Below are 9667 nucleotides of genomic sequence, written 5' to 3' on the forward strand. Positions count from 1 at the left end.
AAACCTAGTTTATCGATTGTGAAACTATGTTTTGCTCATTTTTGTGAAATTGGCGTGCCATACCAATGATCTGGTAAGTTAATTTACGGGTTTCATTTTCATTGAAAAAGTTGTCGATGATATCAAAAAGCCTAGAGTTTGATTTATCATGTTGATTGATTGATTGATTGTATGCTGTTTAACGTCCCTCTCCAGAATATTTCACTGATATGGAGACGTCACCATTGCCGGTGAAGGGCTGCAAATTTAGGCCTATGCTCGGCACTCAGGGCCTTTGAGCAGGGAGGGATTTTTATCGTGCCACACCTGCTGTGACACGGGGCCTGGGTTTATACGGTCTCATCCGAAGGACCGCCCCATTTAGTCGCCTTTTACGACAAGCAAGGGGTTATGAGGACCTATTCTAACCCGGATCCCCACGGGACATTTATCATGTTGAATGGTTGTGTATAAAGTTGAAATATCGTAAGTTTTTTTCAATCGGTAGTAGAAACTTGACTTGTAAAAATGGACAAGAAAGACGCAATCACCTCTGTTTCCGTCTCTGAAAATCCTTCTCAATCTAATCAAAGTTCATCTGTGAAAGCAAATCCTTCTGCAACCGAAAACATTGGGGAACCAGATATATTGATAAGCAACCCCCCTTTATTAAAATTTCAGTCTTCCAGAATTAATATTCATATCGATAAAAAGTTTTATTTAATAGATCTATAAGAAATTCCTTTTAAACTATATGGTTCCAACATTGAAAGACTTATACCAGGTTTTAATTATTTATGTGAATGTTTTGGCATTTTTTCCGAGAATATAAAACAAATGCTTTATTTGCAAATAACATGCTTTAGGGTATAAAATTTGCTATTTATGATTGTATAATATAAATGTTCCTTGTCATAAATTTCTTATTTTTGAAATTAAATTGTCCGTCAAGCCTTTATTTACATAATTTTCTTACATTCGTGTTATGCATTTATGAACAGGAAAGTTTAATCTTGAAGGATCTTATTTGCTTGCAAATAAAACATTATATTATTTTTTTCTTTTAAAAGTAGAAACAAATAAAGTTAAAAATTAGTAATTAAGAGCTGATATTAGCCTTTTAATGCTAGAACCACGACGTAACAGGGATGTCTTAAAGGTTTACGAAATAGAATTTTGGTTTGGCATTCCTCTTAACTGTTAATTTTTATTTGGATAATCAGAAACACAAGATCTTTTGATATTTATATAACAAAATTTGGAGAGTTTTTATATGCAGAATTTACTGAGTTTTATACTGAACTCAAAAGAGAAATAGTCCTCGAAGATTTTTCAAAACCCACGTATTTAATCTTTATGCATGTAAAGTTTTTTGTTTGTTATCTGTAGATAGATTTTAATTAGTCGGAAATTACCTCAACAATCTATTGAATGCAGACGTATTTTTGAGTTTGTATTTTTAGCTTCCTTGATTTATGACTTTAGTTAGAATTCTCAGAAACAAACATCTTTTATACATGATGGAAACGTAGCAATACAATTAATTACATAAAAAAGTTTAATAGGTAATTCTAGATTGTAATAAATATCATTTACTGACATTATCGGGACGTTGCATGCAGCTGCACGTAATGCTTATAGTGCATGGTTGATTTTCGTCTTTGTTTTAGCATTTATGTTTTATATTTCATGCTGCTCAGACCAAGGGTAGGTAAAATATTTATCTATAATTAAATAGGGATTCAATGATAATTTCTATAAACGTTTGTAGGATTTTCTATCATTTTATAAAGATTTGGATAAATACTTTTGCAAGCATTCATTGGTGATGCAGCATTCTGATTTGTACTATTTCAATGGACTTGTACGTGTCCTATCGTGCGTGTATCCTATCGTATCGGAAAAGTCGCATTTCACTCTTTTGATATTTATTTATTAAACCCTATTTTAGATTATTTCTAGTTACAATACACATAAAGTCTAATAGCAATCATTTAGTCGGAAAAGTCGCATTTCACTCTTTTGATATTTATTTATTAATTTTTGTGTTTTGTAATTGTAAATAAAACTAGAGGTACTGTGAGCGATGAGCTCACTAAATGATACCCCCCCCCCCTCCTCCATATGAGTTATAATGCCAAAGTCCATGTTTTGCTGTTGCCGGAAAACCCAAAATATGTGTTGGATCAAAAAGTAAAATAGGAGGTGCACAATGGCAATATGTAATAAAGATTCTGTGAAAGTTTCATCAAATTTCATTCAGTGGTATGAGAGGGGTTGCGGATAAGAGATGGGTACCCCAAAGCGTAACAGACGGACGGACGGACGGAATTAACGATTACTATATACCCTCCCGCTTTTCAAGCGGGGGATATAAAAAGTATTCAATCATTCAATGTTCATTAAATTGTAGGTTTGAATTAAATCTGTCAGTTAAAAGAGAAGTTTAACTAACGTTTAACTGTGAGTTAACTTTCGTGCAACGCATTTAACTCGCCGTTAAATTTAACTAGCCGTTAACGTAAAGTTAACGGCTAGTTAAATTTAACTAACGTTCGTGCAACCGAATCCAGATATATAAATGTTTACAAACATGAGAGCTTAGCGTGCACGTAAATGTGTATGTTCAGTTGTAGCAGATTCATATTCTGTTGACCAGTTTTCATGTATTTACGCAGAGCGCTATTATATTAACATATATTTCGATTTCTACTCCGGAAATTAATTTTTATACTATATATGTGTAAGACTCCAAAATCCGATGGTCACGCCAATTTCCGATGGTCTGACACGCCAAAGTCCGATGGCAGGCGCGTAGCTGCCTATACGCAAGTACGCAAGTGCGTACACATCATTTTTCAAAAAAAAAAAAGAAAGAAAGACAAGAAAAAAGAATAAAAAAAGAAATTAGAGATATTTATTTATAGAAAAAGAGGCACTATCTGTCTTTCAAATTATTTTACGTCTTATTGTTTCTATTCAAATTTTGTTCAGAATATCGTTAAAATCCAGTCTTTTATAAAATCAATTCCACAATTCTTGAGTAAGAAAATATTGTTGAACAAAAATTTTAAACTGTTAATCCCCGTAATCCTGATTATCCGGACAAATACTAGCTGCAGATCTGTAGCTCTCTGGTTGACAAAAAAATCGGATAGACAAACGAGAGATTTGTCTATCCGAATTTTTTTCAACCAGAGAGATACAGATCTGCAGCTAGACAAATATGTATTTGATGAAGGAAAGCGATCTAAGTGACATTGACTTAAAGAAAAAGTTACAAGAGTCTTGGAGGACTATACAAGAATTTCCGTTGAAGTAATGAATAAATATCGATAAACAAAACTACAACAACAACAACAACAACAACAAAAAAATGCAAAATTCAAATTCAATTACTGAACAAAATAAATAAAGATATATAGAACATTTATGAATATCTCCTTTTACTGATGTTACCAATTTATAGAATTTAAGTACTCTCACATTGTTTAAGCTATCAGAATATAAAGGTTATCAAAAGACTCACACCCCCGTTTATATTTGAAATACTTTAAATCCAATATGATAACTTATTAAATTACTTCTCTGTTTTATCTTGTCACACTTGGAAACTTTTTTTCCAATACCAATATATTCACAAATTAATTTGATCAAATTATCCTTCTCTTCCTGAAGTATCCATGAAAGTATAACTTAGCTAAGTGTTTGGTTGAGAAAAGAGATGTTATGTGATTTAATTCTTTTTAAGGAAAATGACTGAAAATTTTCGTAAAATCCAGGAGCTTCCCCAGACCCCCGACCATTTTCTGCGTACACTTCATTTCAATGCTGGCTACGCGCCTGGATGGTGCGAAAATCAATTAACGTTTATGACGTCATAGTACCACTGCGCTAAACCTCTGACGCGCCATACCAAGGTCTTAAAAAACGTATAGATGAATAAATGCGAAAACTAACCCTTATCTCTCAGATAGGTGCGCGAAACTAACGCTCGAAAAGTGTGTATTAACAATAACCTAGATATTTTGGGTGGATGCAAGACTAACCCTAATCATTCAACTTTAGTTTGCAAGGACTAACCCTAAATCTCTCGTGTTGTGCAATGCAAGGACTAATCCTTATCAATTGAGTGATGTGCGAGGACTAACCCTAGTATCTCTGGAAGGTGCAAGCAAGAAGCAAATTAAATCAATAAATTAAATTGTATTCGAGGACAAATTCAGAAATGATAGCTTTTGAATGCAGGACAACGGCGTCAAGGATTGACATCGGATTATTTTGACCTTATAAACGTCGATTGTTCATCCGCACCATCGGATTTTGGCTTGTCAGACCATCGCTCGTTAGCGTCACGTGTCTCATAGTAAACGAGACATCGGACTGAGCGCAAAAAATGGGGCTTTCGCAAGACCATCAGACTTGAGAATCTTATATATAAATAGTTCATGATAAATTTATCATATTTAATTGTCCCCCGCTTGAAAAGTGGGGGATATTAATTTGGGTTTGTCCGTCCGTCCGTCCGTCCGTCCGTCCGTCTTTCTGTCTGTCGATCTGTAACGCTTTCGTTTCCACACGATATCTCGAGAACCCTTTGAGCTTTTGCAATGAAATTTAGCATAGCAACTCCCTATGGACTAAAGAAGACCCCTATTGATTTTGAGGTCAAAAGGTCAAAGGTCAAGGTCATAAATAAGCAAATTCTGTCTGTTAAAACACTTTCGTTTCCACACGATATCTCTAGAACCATTTGAGCTATTGCAATGAAATTTTACATAACAACTCCCTGTGGCCTAAAGAAGACCCCTATTGATTTTGAGGTCAAAAGGTCAAAGTTCAAGGTAGTAAATTTATACATTCTGTCTGTGTGTAACACTATCATTTCCGGGCGATATTTCAAGAAGATTTTGAGCTGATGCAATGTAATTTTATATCAAAACTCCCTAGGACGTCTCTCGCCCCTCTCAAAGTGCCCCGCCCCGTTTGTTTTATTAGTATTTATAGCTATTTTTAGCGCAGGGGCATGAGGAGAGTTATTGCGTATAAAACAGGTTCTCGGCGGACTTTATGTTCTTATTACATCTATTAGAACTGTTTAATAAAGGTTAAATAAATCAAACACCATGGATTGTGTAAAATTTTGAGAATACCGAACATGAAAACATGAATATATACATGTATGTGACTTCAGTTCTGCATATACTTCATTCCTTGTAAAGCGACTCCGTGGTGTAGTGGATATGTCTCTCGCTTCAAATGTGAGAGGTCCCGGGATCGAATCTCGGTCTGACCGTTCTTTTTTTTTTCTTTTTTCTTAAAATACTTTTTTTTTTTACTAAATGATAGTATTCAGCATGTGAAATGAAAAATTTATGAGGTTATAAAATCATCATTACAGTGTGATAAATATTCCATATGAAAGATCTTCTATACACATAATAAAGAATAAGCAATCAAATCTTTATATGCATATTGACATACATGTATTTTATTTCCTTCAGTATACATGTATACATTTAATAATTCTACAAATTCAGTCAGGGGGAGCCGACTTTTTCCCTAAGCGGGGGACACGAATTCTCTGAATTAGCTTGTTTATAAATTTGTTATAGTTGATTTCTTTGACCCTTTTTTCGGCCGGTCTTCTACGTGTATTCTTTTTCTAAGATTTTAATATTTAATTGTGATCATTGGATACAGCGCAAATTTTAAGCTTTAGACATTAAATACGATCAGTGCGTACTGGTTCCAGCCGACAAAGCAGGTAACAACATTGTCTTCGTTTGTAAGACTCATTATATAAATTGCATTCTAGAAGAACTTGGATTTAATTCTACAAGTGGTAATCCTACTTATACTCATAAAATACTTCCCTTTCTAAGGAAGAAATTCTTCAAAATCACTTGTCAGTTTTGAATACTTTTAATATTCCACAGAGCCAAAATGAATTTGAACTACCTTATATATATTGGATTCCGAAACTTCATAAGAATCCTTCAAAACAAAGATACATGTACATTGCAGCTTCCAGTAAATGTTCAACCAAGCCTCTTTCGTTACTCCTCACTAAGATATTAACAGTAGTGAAGGAAAAACTTCAAGAGTACTGAGCAACTATATATTCAAGAAGTGGTGTGAATCAGATGTGAATACTAAAAAAATTATAAAGAACTTTGGGACAGTTTACGACTTTTCAACTTTATACACAACAATTCCCCACGACAAATTAAAATCCACGCTATTTGATATCATTGACAGCTGCTTCTACAACTAGATGCTGTCATGAGACAGTAATACCCGCACTAAGGTGTTTGCCTCTAAATGCACACTTCTTCATATTGGGCTTTACCAAGGAAAAAGCAGGGGCGGATCCAGCAATTTTTGAAAGGGGGGGTTCCAGGGTTATGCCCCTCTAACCCCCCCTACATATTCTCAAGCAAAGATTCACAGACTTGTATGGAAAGATCTAAGGTTGTGGTAAATACTATCTATGTTTTATGTCCTTTAAAAAAAAGCGTACCCCCATTCCGAACAAAATAAAAACAAAGCAAAAAAAAAAAAAAAAAAAAAAAATCAAAAATTACGGAAGCCTTAAAATTGAATGGATTCGTTTCACTGTTGAAGATTATAAAGAATTTTATTTAAGAATTTGAAAAACCTTTTTGGGGTGGGGTGTGGGTGGGTTTTAAAACAAAGAGTTACATGTTAGTTCGTTCAATTGATCAAGATATGATAAAAACGGTACATATTTAGCCAACACAGCCAAAGATCGCGGGAATCTAATATCAAATTAAACCTCGCAACCATTCTCTCATAAAAAATATAATAGAGAAGGTGATTGGTGGAAACTAAATGTGTGAGAATCTATCTATTCAAAAATAAATAAGACTTATAAATATATAATCTAAGAAAACTTTTTATCCTCTCTCTCTCTCTCTCCACTTGGCAAAAAATAAAGGGGGGGGGTCCAACCCCCCCCCCCCCCCCCCTCTGGATCCGCCAATGAAAAGTCAATATAATTCAATAATTTACATAATACATGTATTCATCAAATTGAGCATAATATGCTCAGGTGACCATGTAGCTGCAGATCTGGTTTTATATATTTGTCTTTGATCATAACGCTACAGATCCCCATATGCAAAAAAGGTGCAATTTACGCGCAATATTTTTTGAGCACTTTTGGGCAGAATTTCTCCACTTTCTAGCATTAGGCAATCAACTACCTTTCACTCCCTAATTTTAGACACATTCTCTGGCCAATATGTATATTTTGTCCACCTCCCAGCCATTTATAGTAATCTCTACAGGCAATAAACTCGCTTGATGTGAATTTTCAGCAATCTAACAAATAATTTTAATCAAGTGAGTTTATCTCGAGTAGAGACGACTATAAAGGGTTGGGAGATGGATAAAATATACAGATTGATTAAATAATGTGCCTAGAATTAGGGAGTGAAAGGTTGTAAATTGACCGATGCTGGAAAGTGGAGAAATTCTCCCCAGAAGTGCGCAAAAAATATTGCGCCGTAAATTGCACCTTTTTTGCATTACAGGATCTGCAGTCAAAGACTAATATGGGTCATTTTCAAAAAATGTCCAAATTCCTGTTATACAAGCTTTATTTGAAAATTTTGCAATAAAAATCAAATTTTTTTTGCCCGATGAATTTAACAACAATCTACAAGGGTAGAAAAAAATTAAGTGCGATTAAAAATTGACTTGAATACTGAAAAAGGTCCTTCAACCTGAGTAAAATTAAAGAGAATTGCTTGTGATTTGGCCGGATGTTTGACTTCAGCTCTGATTATTGATGTAGTAAATATAATTAAGCAGTGTAAAATGACCTTTATTGTGTTGTACATGTTTAATACTGTCTAAATGCATGCTAAAATGTGATTGAAAAAGAGTAAGAATATGATTTTTTTTAAGTTAAGTGTGTGTTATTTTGGCCGTGTCCTTGGAGTTACCAGGACATAAAAGTTATCTGTAACAGTTATCTTTCCTAAAGAAACTCTTCACTATCAGCCTCCTTCTTTTGGTCTTGTTCCCGCCAAAATATCCTGAGACACTTTACACAGATCTTTTATACCATTGGCACAATATGTGGTTGAAGGCAAGTTTGATTGCAATAGTAATTTATTTTTGAGTCCTAGGAGTTACTTCGATATTGTGATGATAAATTAATTTGCCATTTGTTTGATGCATTGAGCAAGTTTATGACAAAATACCTATCATCTAGGAGCTGTGCTTTATGTTCATAAGTCAGTTATTGCTTTTATACTTCCAATTATTTATATAATAATTCCTTGGTGTTACTGTCCATTTTGTTACTGCAAGAAAAGTTACTCTAAGGATGTATCTAGTTACTCCATGGACAATTTACATAGAAAATAATTAAAAAGAATGCAAGTTGGAGTCATATGTTTTATTTTCCTCCCTTATTTAAAACTATCCAGTAACTAATTTTGTTTTAAAATGCCAAATTATTTACTAAATGTTTTTACCATTTGAAAATCATATGATTTTGCAGTCTTGGTTATGCAAAGGACAGAATTGGGTAACTCCGCGGACCAATTAAAAAAAAACCCTTTAAATTCCCAATTTTAATACAACATTTGTGTAAAGTTTATTACAATATAAAATAACAGAAATATTTTTATCAAATTGGCATTTATTTTTCATATTATGTTTCCATGAGCTATAAATTAATTCAATAAATAATTTGAGTAACACAAAGGACAATGTTTGGTAACACAATGAATGTAAAAACGATTAAATATTTATGTTATTAATATACTCTTGCATGTTCTTTTGTTTCTGTAGGAAAATATACAACTTTTATTTCTTTTGAATAAATTGAAATATCAAAATTCATTATGTAATGCAATCATATCCCCTTTTATGCTCTTTAAAGTAACCTATGGTAACACCATAGACAAATTCAGTTACTCAAGGGACACAGCAAGGATTAAAGATAGAAAAATGAAACAAGCGTATTGCATATGGAGTGGTAATTGTGTTCATTGTATTGCAGAAAACAAATGTGGTGGGATATTGCAATTCAAGTAACAATAAATAATGAAGTGCTAAAAATAAATGATGGTTAAAAATGGTAACACAAAGGAAGTTTTAGGTAACACAAGGGAATGTGAAATAAGGCAGAATATGATTTGTTTTCTTTAGTCTGAGGATTCTAGTTATGTTCTCTTAATGAAGATGATGTAAACAAGACACATTAAAAAGTTGCAATGAAGCCAATAGAATCCAAGACGTAAAAGATAGATTTATATCATTGAATTGAAAATACCTTTAAAGTTATATCAGATACAGAACATGTCTTTGCAAATGCATTTAAAGTCCTTTAATCATGTAAACCCTTAGATGAAAAAGTCATAAATTGTTCATAACTGTTCTAAAAGGATTTTAAAAGATTTTTTTAAGGAGTCAATGTACCAGTCATTACCCTAGAATACAGTTTTGCATTTAGTTGAGGATGTTCTTCAGATTTGTCCGACTGAAATCCCTCATGACTGTTCTACATCCTGTAAAAGTTGGTGCTGAAAGAAGTTTTTAACCTTGGATGTACATAAGCTTTTGGAAAGTGGTGGAGAAGATTATATAGTCGAGGCAGCATTGGACAACAACAAGGCCAGATATGGTGGCAGACCACTACATTTCAAGC

This window comes from Saccostrea cucullata, unplaced genomic scaffold, assembly GCF_032062105.1.
Source record: "Saccostrea cucullata isolate Sc308-1 unplaced genomic scaffold, CSIRO_AGI_Scuc_v1 ctg7545, whole genome shotgun sequence".
NCBI lineage: Eukaryota > Metazoa > Mollusca > Bivalvia > Ostreida > Ostreidae > Saccostrea > Saccostrea cuccullata.